Consider the following 11,472-nt stretch of genomic DNA (forward strand, 5'->3'; position numbering starts at 1 on the left):
AATAAACGAAGGTACGATAATAAAATTGTCAATAATTTATCTTAGGCAGCTAACGGACATGAGTAGCTTGGAGCTAGTCCTCGAGATTATCTAGCTGAGCGAATGATTATTAAACATACTTCTGTATTGCACAAATGTTTTTCAAGTAACCTCTTTGAAAGCATAACTGATGCTAAAAAAGAACGTTTATAAGGGCGACCTGAACGAGCCGAGTCTTTTGTGATAATGTGATCAATGGCATCGCTCCGTGAGTACTGTACATTCCTTGCGGCCAGTCCGCTTTCGATGTACATTCGTCTTTTTCGAAATCAAGAAGTTTAAAGTTTTACTGTCAATACGACAGTGAACGTGTGCCGCCGAAAACTTGCTTGGTCGAAGGAGGGATGCACGACGCAATGATGGTGCAGACTTAGCGCGTCATCGCCGCCAAGAGGCAAGGGAGATAACGAACGCGAACCGCTATAGCAGCTCTTCGCGGGACCGTGCCGATGGTGATAGTGCCGTGGAGGCATAATACAGGGCGGCAATACTGACTGCACAGATGCTTTCACATCGAAGCTGTGTACGTCTGGCCCGAAATGCATTTGTCGTGTCAGGGAGCAAAAATGCCGGCGGATCCTGGAGGTTGCGGAGTATCGGACTGTCATGCGGCGGAGGTGAAGCAGGCTTCGAGTGATCCGCCAATAATAATAATAATAATAATAATAATAATAATAATAATAATGCATTGTTTCCCGTCGATGGATATGCTGGAATCGCACATGACCTCGCGCGCAGAAGGCATCCCCATATATGCAGAGGAGGAAATGTATGTATACTACCATACAACCTTAACTCGTAAGAGGAGGTTGTATGGTAGTCAATTAAGTAACAACGGTCGTGCATAGATTCTACTTTGGCCAAGATTCGGTCTAAGGTTGTAACCGGGCCCAACCCGTATATATCACAGTAACCACAAGGCTATCGTCACTACCATTACCAAATGGTGAAAATAAATACATGACCCCTTATCTAATCCTGTCTGATGTGCTACACCTTAGCTGGTCATCCATCTTCACAGAGTGGAACGGCTTCTAATATTTTTTTGTCGGTTTCGCTTTCAGAAAGTGATAATAGTATAAAGGCAGTGCCATTCGATCTTGTCTCTGTGGATATAAATAAGATTCAAGTGAACTCTATATCCGCGCCGTGCTTGCTTAGTGTCTGTGGTGTTGAGCTGCTAAGCACGAGGTCGCGGGATCAAATCCCTGCCACGGCGGCAGCATTTCGATAGGGACGGAATGCGAAAACACCCGTGTACTTAGATTTAGGTGCAAGTTAAAGAGTCGAAATTATTCCGGAGTCTCCCATTACGATGAGCATCACAATCAGACTGTGAGCTTGACACATAAAAAGCCCATAGTTTTAACGTCGATATTTCATTTGCATGCGAGAATAGGTACAAGTAAGAAAATGCTAGCTTCTCACACGCACCTATGCACACAAACATATTTTCACCACACTCTCTTTCTCAAGCACACAGACGTAAAGATAACTGGCATCTTCACCTCCACGCATATTTCCACGCGCCCACGCATGCACACACACAGAAAACTGTGCGCACGCACGCACGTACACTGCAATGCACGCATACACAAATGCGCGTATGCCCGCAGACGCATAAACGCGCACGTTCGCACGCAGATTCAAATACGGAGACACAAGCGCGGGCGAACACACAAACTCAAGTACACGCGCATACACACTCAAGACGTGCACACGCATATACACTCCCTCTCCCTCCCTGCTGCCTCTCAAGACGCTACTGCGGGCAGAGTGAATCACAGTTGCACTGCAATTACAGTTCCAACGCCAGCTCTAATAAATCACCTTACGGTTTAAATTTCGCGCTTCATGAAGTCAATAGGGCTATGTTTTTATCTATACTGACTACAAGATTGTAGTTAGTGTAGGAAGTAGCCATTTTTTACTTGGCTTAGAATAGTTTAGCTCCGCCTACCTACTTGTCATGACGCTCCTGAGGAAGTTCCCAGCAGGCTCTGCTTCGCTGAGCACTATCGGGTCGTCCCAGAAGCCATGACCAGAGTCCTGCTTTATACATCTACACCTGAGCCTTATGGCGACTGTGTTTTGTCTCCTCTCGCGGAATACCTCCTTGTTCACCAATAAAGACGTTTATCACCAATAAAGATCACCAATAAAGACGTTTATCCCCTATCACGCGTTGATCACGCCCTCGACTGCCTCCATGGTGCGAAGTACTTTTCGTCCATCGACCTTGGTTCGGCTTACTGGCAGACTGTATCGACAACATGGACCTAGAGAAAACCGCCTTTATAACACCCGATGGCCTACACAAGTTCAAATTTATATCATTCGGCTTATGTAATGCTCCATCTACCTTTGAATGCATGATGGACACACTCCTTCATAACCTCAAGTGGTTCATCTGTATTTGTTACTTAGATGACGCCGTCGTTTTTGTTCCTACATTTGCCACGCACCCGGAGTGCCTCTCGCTCGTTCTTTCTGCTTTTCCCAATGCTGGCCTTCAACTTAATTCGTCTAAATGTCACTTCGGATGGCGCAAAATTACTATCCTCGGTCATATTGTTCATTCATCTGGTGTGCGCCCAGACCCGGGAAAAGCTCGTGCCGTACAGAAGTTTCCCGTGCCAACATGTGCTAAATATGTCCGGAGATTCGTGGGCCTGTTCTCGCACTTCCGCCGCTTCATGCACAATTTTTCTGAGGTCACCCGTCCTCTGCTCTTCTGAAGGCAGATGCTTCATTTTCTTGGGGACCTGAACAAGTAACTGCCTTCTCGAAGCTTATCTCTTTCCTTACATCTCCATTTCTTCTTGCCCACTTCGACTAGACTGCTTCAAGAGAAGTCAGCACTGATGCCAGTGGTCATGGGATCGGTGCCATTTTTTGCCAACGTCAACGACGCCTCGACCGCGTCATATCCTACGCCAGCCATCTGCTTTCTCTAGATTAGTGGGATTATTTCATTACTGAAAGTGAGTGCCTTGCAGTCCTCTAGGTAGTGGCGAAATCGCGCCCTTACCTATGTGGTCGGCCCTTTACATACACCACAAACCACCATGCGCTCTGCTGGCTTTCGTCCTTCAAAGACCCTACCGATCGCCTAGTTCACTGGGCCCTACGCCTACAGGAACACTCGTACACAGTTGCTTACAAGTCCGAACGTTTATACCAAGATGCCGACTGCTTGTACCGCCACCCAAACGATGTTCCTGCGACCTATGCTTCTGCTCTGTATTTTCTCTATCTGCTTAGCTGACCTTGCTACCGAACAGCGCCGAGATCCAAGCATACGTGGTATCATAGAAAAGTTCACATCTAGGTCATGTGACCTTTTTCTTGCTATGTTCCTACTCAAGGACGGCATTTTATATGGACGTAGCATGTACTTCAGCGGATGAGATGGTGCTGGTTATTACGCGGCTTGTTCGCACTGCTATTCTGTCCAAGCTGCACGATCTGCCAACTTTTGGTCACCTCGGGGAATCAGTACGTACGACCGTGTCCGGCGACGATTCTTTTGGCCTGGTATGCACCGATCTGACCACCGCTACGTCGCTTCTCGTGAGTTATGTCAGCGCCAGAAGAAACCATCTGAGCTCACTGTTGGTTTACTCCTACCTCTTGGCGTTCCTACCCAACCCTTCTATCGCGTTGGTGTAGATCTCTTGGTACCTTTCCCCAGGTCTGACTGATGCAACAAGTGTATTGCCGTCGCAACACATTATGCAACTTCGTTCGCGTTCACCAGAGCCCTTCCAACTGACGTAATTTAATCATGGGGTTTAACGTGCCAAAACCACTTTCTGATTATGAGGCACGCCGTAGTGGAGCACTCTGGAAATTTCGACCACCTGGGGATCCTTAACGTGCACCTAAATCTAAGTACACGGGGTTTTCGCACTTCGCCCCCATCGAAATACGGCCGCCGTGGCCGGGAGTCGTTCCCGCTACCTCGTGCTGAACAGCCCAACACCATAGCCACTGAGCAACCACGGCGGGACACTTCCAACTGGCGTAGCCTACTTACTGTTGTAATGCACAACGTCATCGTTCGCCCCTGCGCTCCTCGTCAACTTCTTACCGACAGGGGTCACTCCTTTCTCTTTACCTCGGAGGACGAGGTCCTCCGAGGTATGTGGAAAGGTGTAATGGTTCCAGGACTTACTTTTGGAAAGGTGGTTGTTTGCTCTAAATCAGGGTTACAATCAGGACTCGATGGGAACCAAAGGTCAGTGGGTCGCCTCGCATTGGGCGCTCACGGGAAGACTTCAAATGAAGCTGTGCAGGGTGATATGGGCTGGACTAGTTTTGAAGTGACGGAAGCTCGCAGTAAAATTGAGTATGAAGAACGGCTGAGGAATATGGAAGAAAGTAAATGGGCTGGGAGAGTGTTGAGATACCTGTACAGGAAAAACATTGATTCTCAGTGGAGGAAAAGAACTAGGAAACTTACCAGCAAGCATGCGGCCTGTAGGGTGGGCAACACAGCAACGAAGAACGTCAAGCTGAATGTCAGTGAGGCTGAAATGATATCATGGGTGGCGGCAATGGAAAGGAAACCTGCCATGAGTAACTACTTAAGAGTAAAAAACGAAATCAGGAAAGAAACCATTTATGATAACTGAAACGGAAGCTCACTACTTTTCGAAGCGAGATCGGGATGCCTTAAAACAAGTTACTATAAAGCCTGATATAAGACGGCAGAAGAAGCATGTGCTTGCTGCGGTAAAGCTAGGGAAACTATGGAGCATGGTTTATTAGAATGTGAAGACGTCTACCCAGCAGTCCATTTAGGCACCGCTGGCCTGCTTGAAGCCCTTGGGTTAAGCGGGAGCAGTGGAAAAGTAAACATGTCCGCAATAGGCATTAGTAAGAGGCGATAGGAGGATTGGTGGAAGAAAAGTAGGGAAACGACAAAAAACGGAGTTCGCAATAGGGGACCAGAAAATTTTGGTGTGGTAATCCATAGTGTTTTTTTATTGTTTAACCTAGGTAGGACATTAGGCAGTATAATAGCAAGAGCTTGGCGGCGCAACCCACCGCCCCGTTACAAAGGGGTGCTCATAACATCCATCCATCCATTCATCCATCCAGTTGTGGGCGACTTCCTCCATCCTTATTCTACCAAGCACAAATGTACTAATGCATTACGAGCAATAAAAACAGCGCTAAACGACAGGACGAGTGAAGGGACACAGACAACAGCGCTGACTAACAACCAAAGCGTCTTTATTCTTTCAGTCAGCATATATATGCTCCGTCGCTATCTGAAACCACAGAATCAACAGAATTGGGCATGCGCAGGGGTTCTGTGGTTTCAGATAGCGGCAGAACATATATATGCTGACTGAAAGAATAAATACACTTTGGTTGTTAGTCAGCGCTGTTGTCTGTGTCCCTTCACTCGTCCTGTCGTTTAGCGCTGTTTTTATTGCTCGTAATCATGAACCAACCAGCCCAAATGCGTACTCTTCTGCTCTTTACTAATGCATGTCATCCGCAGATCAATGGTCTTACGGAGCGGCTTCATCGAATATTACACACATGCTCTTCATATGTCTTCATGTTTCTCATGACCATCGTGACTGGGATACTGCTTGCCAATTTGTCATATTAGCGTACAATTCATCACGCCACGTCACTGCATGTTACTCGCCATTTTATTTGTTTTGCGGCCGAGATTCAGTATTGCTTTTTAATACAATACTGCCTACCCCTCAAGAGTCCGTGTCTCAGTATACAAGCGATGTCATTTCTCGAGCCCAAGAAACACGCCAAGTTCCTCACCGTCGCTTTTGTGCTTCTCAGAACAAGAGTAAAAGCATTTGTGACAGTAGTCACCGGGACGCCGACTATATTCTCGGGGATCTTGACCCTCTTCGATCTCCCAACCGCCATTTCGGCGTCTCGGAAAAACTGATGTGCCGCTACTCCGGCGCTTACCGGGTCCTCTGTCAGGTAACCTACGTAACCTACGATAGGTCTCCGGTCACACCTACTACTCGCTCCATCCAGACTTGCCATGACGTCGTTCAGGTCAGCCGCCTAAAACGCTACCAGTCCTTTTCTGCCTAAAAAGCAGCGGGACGGCGCTTCCACGCCAAGTGGAAATATGTTGCGCAGCTCTGCACAAAGCTGAGGAAGATGAGCACGAGCTTAGGTCTGAAGAAGTGAACGCTTTAATGACCAGCCTGCTGTAGGCTTGGCTTTGTCAATTACATTTAATTACTGTACATTTTGTAAATAAAAAAAAATGGGGTTTTACGTGACAAGACCACGATCTGATTATGAGGCATGGTGTAGTTGGGGAATCTGGAAAATTTCGACCACCTAGGCATCTTTAACGTACACCTAAATCTAAGAACACGTGTGTCTCCGCATTTCGCCCCCATCGAACTGCGGCTGCCGTAATGTATATGCGCTACTCGTCTTGCTTCGTCTCTTAACTTAACGGGAAGCTTTAGCTCCTTCCTGGAAATCATCAATCCTTTCTTCTTACAACCACTGCACCGCAATTCATGAGTTATGTTGAACTTAAAAGAAACAGTTAAAATTAGATTTCAGAAAGCCAATTTTTATTTAGCTGCCACTTTTCTAAATTCTAAAAAAAATGCGAAATCTCAAGAAACAATACTCAAAGTATACGACTCTGTACCTCAGCAACTAAAACGGTATCGAAATTCTCTAAGCTGCACCTAATGTTTCATTCAATGCAGACAAAAATGATATATCATATGCCACCCTGAAATACATCACTAACTCCTGAATATGGTATTCGCAAAATCTTAACAGGCATTGTAACTTCACATAAGTTATAAATTCATACATCGAATTTGTCCAATTGAGATGCTGCAAGGGATACAGTTTATAGAGGGATGCGATATCAGTTTTTATCCGGACTAACGGATTTGTAAACTTCGTACTTCTTTTTCAAATTTGCCGATTTCCGATAATTCTTGTCAATAATTCCATGACATAGATCAAATTTATTATGGCAGTGATCACTGTGTCTAACGTTCTCCCTTGAATGCAACAATTCTCATTCATATCGGTTGAGCGATTTTCTCATAAAATCATTCATGCGTTTCACATGTATTTGGGCAGCCGGCATCGAAGACGGGCCTGAGCTAAAGCTTCCTCTTATTGAATCACACTGGTTCTTAGAAAACACAAGAAAATAACGCTGACTATACCGAATCCCGCGGCTGCAGTTGTGCACAAATAGAAAAAAGACAACGAAGAAAGGGAACCCAACGCAAGCTTTGCGGGAGCTGTTATCTCGGCCAGACATCTCACCCGGAATGCCGACGAGCTGTCTGGCAAGATATCTAGCAAAATTGTCGATTCATTGCAAGTCGAGCAAGTAGCAGGTTGTCTTCAAGATAACGCTGATACATAAGCGCGCTCGTTTCCAAGTGCCGAGGGGAAGCAACAGTCTCAGGGTGTGCTTCTTTTTATTGCGTTTTCTTTAGTTGTGCGTCATGGCATACGTCACGGCGCGAATTTCAAATCTTTAAGGTTGATACGCCACGTGGTGGCGAAAAAAGAAACTAAACGCATGTCCAGAATTCCTGGGTATGTTATGCACAAAACTTAGCAGGTTGAATTGAAGGCGTAAACGAGTTTATGCGCGGGCCGTATCACCTTGCAATCTGAGTGGCAGAAATCTCAAAGCCTGCAACAGCAGGAGAAATACACAAGTGCCAGGAAGCCGGGCATATAACGGGGCTACCCAAAAAACTTTCCAGAAATAAATCCAGCCCTCTGCCACCTGGCTGAATGATAAAACCGTTATTTCTCCCAATGCTCGGGGCAAAAAGAGCCCTAGCTTTTTAAGTGTTTGACACACATCGCGCGTAAATCTTCTCTTTGCTTTTCTAAACAAGTTGTATGGTTTCTTTTGTGCCAGAATTACCGGTGCATGGTATTTTTATTTCTCGAGATGTTTCACTCATACTACGACAGGGGGCGAATCAAACGCTTTCTCGTAATCAGTGAAAGCTATATATAAGGGCTCGTTATATTCCGCGCATTTCTCTATCACCTGATTGATAGTGTGAATATGGTCTATTGTTGAGTAGCCTTTACGGAATCCTGCCTGGTCCTTTGGTTGACAGAAGTCTAAGGTGTTCCCGATTCTATTTGCGATTACCTTAGTAAATAGTTTGTAGGCAACTGACAGTAAGCTCATCGGTCTATAATTTTTCAAGTCTTTGGCGTCCCCTTTCTGAAGGATTAGGGCTATGTTAGCGTTCTTCCAAGATTCTGGTACGTTCGAGGTCATGAGGCATGGTGTATGTAGGGTGGCCAGTCTTTCTAGGACCATGTTCCCACCATCCTTCAACAAATATGCTGTTACCTGATCCTCCCCAGCTGCCTTCCCCCTTTGCATAGCTCCCAAGGCATTCTTTACTTCTTCCGGCGTTACTTGTGAGATTCCAAATTGCTCTAGACTATTCTCTCTTCCATTATATTCGTGGCTGCCACTGGTACTCTATAAATCTCTATAGACTCCTAAGGCACTTGTACTATCTCATCCGTATTAGTAATGATATTGCCGGCTTTGTCTCTTAGCGCATGCATCTGATTCTTGCCTATTCCTAGTTTCTTCTTGACTGCTTGTAGGCTTCCTCCGTTCCTGAGAGCATGTTGGATTCTATCCATATTATACTTCCTTATGTCAGCTGTCTTAGGCTTGTTGATTAACTTGGAAAGTTCTGCCAGTTCTATTATAGCTGTAGGGTTAGAGGCTTTCATACATTGGCGTTTCTTAATCATATCTTATGTCTCCTGCGATAGCTTACTGGTATCTTGTCTAACGAAGTTACCACCGACTTCTATTGAACACTCCTTAATGATGCCCTTAAGATTGTCGTTCATTCCTTCAACACTAAGGTCCACTTCCTGAGTTAAAGCCGAATATCTGTACTGCAGCCTGATCCAGAATTCCTCTATTTTCCCTCTTACCGCTAACTCATTGATCGGCTTCTTATGTTCCAGTTTCTTCCGTTTCCTCCTCATGTCTAGGCTAATTCGAGTTCTTACCATCCTATGGTCACTGCAGCACATCTTGCCGAGCACGTTCATATCTTGTATGATGCCAGGGTTAGCGCAGAGTATGAAGTCTGTTTCATGTCTAGTCTCGCCATTCGGGCTCCTCCCCGTCCACTTTCGGCCATCTCGCTTGCGGAAAAAGGTATTCATTATCCGCATATTATTCCGTTCTGCAAACTCTACTAATAACTCTCCCCTGTTGTTTATAGAGCCTATGCCATATCCACCCACTCACTTGTCTCCAGACTGCTTCTTGCCTACCCTGACATTGAAGTCGCTCATGAGTATAGTGTATTTTGTTTTGACTTTACCCATCGCCGATTTCACGTCTTCATAGAAGCTTTCGACTTCCTGGTCATCATGACTGGATGTAAGGGCGTAGACCTGTACGACTTTCAATTTGTACCTTTTATTAAATTTCACGACAAAACCTGCCACCCTCTCGTTAATGCTATAGAATTCCTGTATGTTACCAGTTATATCCCTATTAAGCAGGAATCCGACTCCTAGTTCTCGTCTCTCCGCTAAACCCCGGTAGCACAGGACGTGCCCGCTTTTTAGCACTGTATATGCTTCTTCTGTCCTCCTAACCTCCCTGAGCCCTATTACATCCCATTTACTGCCCGATAATTCCTCCAATAGCACTGCTAGACTCGCCTCACTAGATAACGTTCTAGCGTTAAACGCTGCCAGGTTCATATTCCAATAGCGGCCTGTCCGGACCCAAAGATTCTTAGCACCCTCTGCTGCGCCACAGGTCTGACCGCCACCATGGTTAGTTGCTTCGCAGCCGCTGGGGACTGAGGGCCGGGGTTTGATTGTTCTATTCGTATAGGAGGTTGTGGCCAAAGACTGCAACAAGGTGGCCAGTCCTGCTCTGGTCACAATGACACAAGAGTTACTATTATTTTTTGAATGTGCTGCTTCACTATTGCTTCTCCAAGAGCAAAAAAAAAAGTTTGCGAGAAGTTGGAACGGCGTCTTAACCGGCAAGCATGCCAAAAAAAATTTAGTGTGTCATCGTTTATGGTTTTCAAATAAGGATTTAATTTAGCTACCTCCTGCTGCCAGATTATTGGCCTATCACCCTTAGTGGTTGCGAGCCATGGCAGCGGTTCATCATCATCATCATCAGCAGCAGCAGCAGCATCAGAAACAACTTGCAAGCTATGTGGTTATGAGTTGTTTAATGTAACGAGGGCTGAGTGTACTGAAGCAGCATATTTTTTATATTATATTATACATGTAATAATTATAAACATCTGAGGTGCACTAAACTTGGTATTTAGAACGCACCTTGCTTGCCATTGGCAGTTTTACGCACACCAGAAAGGAACCAACGAAATCCTCACTTGTGGCATCTGCGGCCAAATTAGCTTCTCTTCTCGGGAAATTAGCTTTGGCAACATATTAAGAAAAATCGCTTGCTCGACGAACCATCTTTCTCCCGACTGAAACTTGCGGCTGAAAGTAATGTGTTATAGTTATTTTTGTAATCGCAAAACTATGCTAGGGGACTGAGCATCACAGTTCAGCGTTATGCCCTATTCAGACATATTTTCTACGTAAGATAGAACGATACCGAGCGACGAATCCCAGTGATGGATTAGACCCCAATTAAGCTAACAAGCTGACGCCGGTAAGCTGTCGACATATGTGGAATCTCCGGACGTCGCTAGTTCTGATACACATCGCAGGCACGATGTGTGTCTAGCCTGCCTGAGCGATTGTCTAGCCTGCCTGAGGCACGATGTGTGAACAAAGCCTGCCTTGAGCGATTACGCATACAGGTTGCCATAAGGTGAACACCATGGGAACAGTTGCGGACTAACTTACTTATGCGAAAGCATCACATGCCAATGAAGTGGAAAATCAGTCGAGCATCCAGCATTAACAATCGATGGCACAAGAACCCACGTGACCAAAAGATGACGTCACGTTCCCGGCGCACGACCTGCTGTGGTGAACACGGTGAACAGCCACGGCGTCGGACGGACGCTGTAGCACACATCCAAAAGTGAATTTGCATAATTCAAAAATTGAGTTATATATCCTCTTGACACGCATGCGCATACAGAACAATATGAAACGGCACGTGTACTACAAAAGGCGGTTGCGGAATAAATCGGAATATCGGAATATCGGAAATCGGAATTGCGGAATAATGCGATAGACTGCTCGTATACAAGCCGGTCTCTGTTCTTGATAAAAATTGCCTCCAGCGTAAGTCTAGATGAAGCGTTATCGCTCCTCCCTGGGATGGCTGTCTCCGACAATACAGCGTCACACCCACACGCGGTGACATCGGCCACGATATGTCCGCCCTTATCCTCCTTCTGGTTAAATTTTTGAGCACGTTCCCCTTAA

Source organism: Dermacentor andersoni, chromosome 2, assembly GCF_023375885.2.
Source record: "Dermacentor andersoni chromosome 2, qqDerAnde1_hic_scaffold, whole genome shotgun sequence".
Taxonomy (NCBI): domain Eukaryota; kingdom Metazoa; phylum Arthropoda; class Arachnida; order Ixodida; family Ixodidae; genus Dermacentor; species Dermacentor andersoni.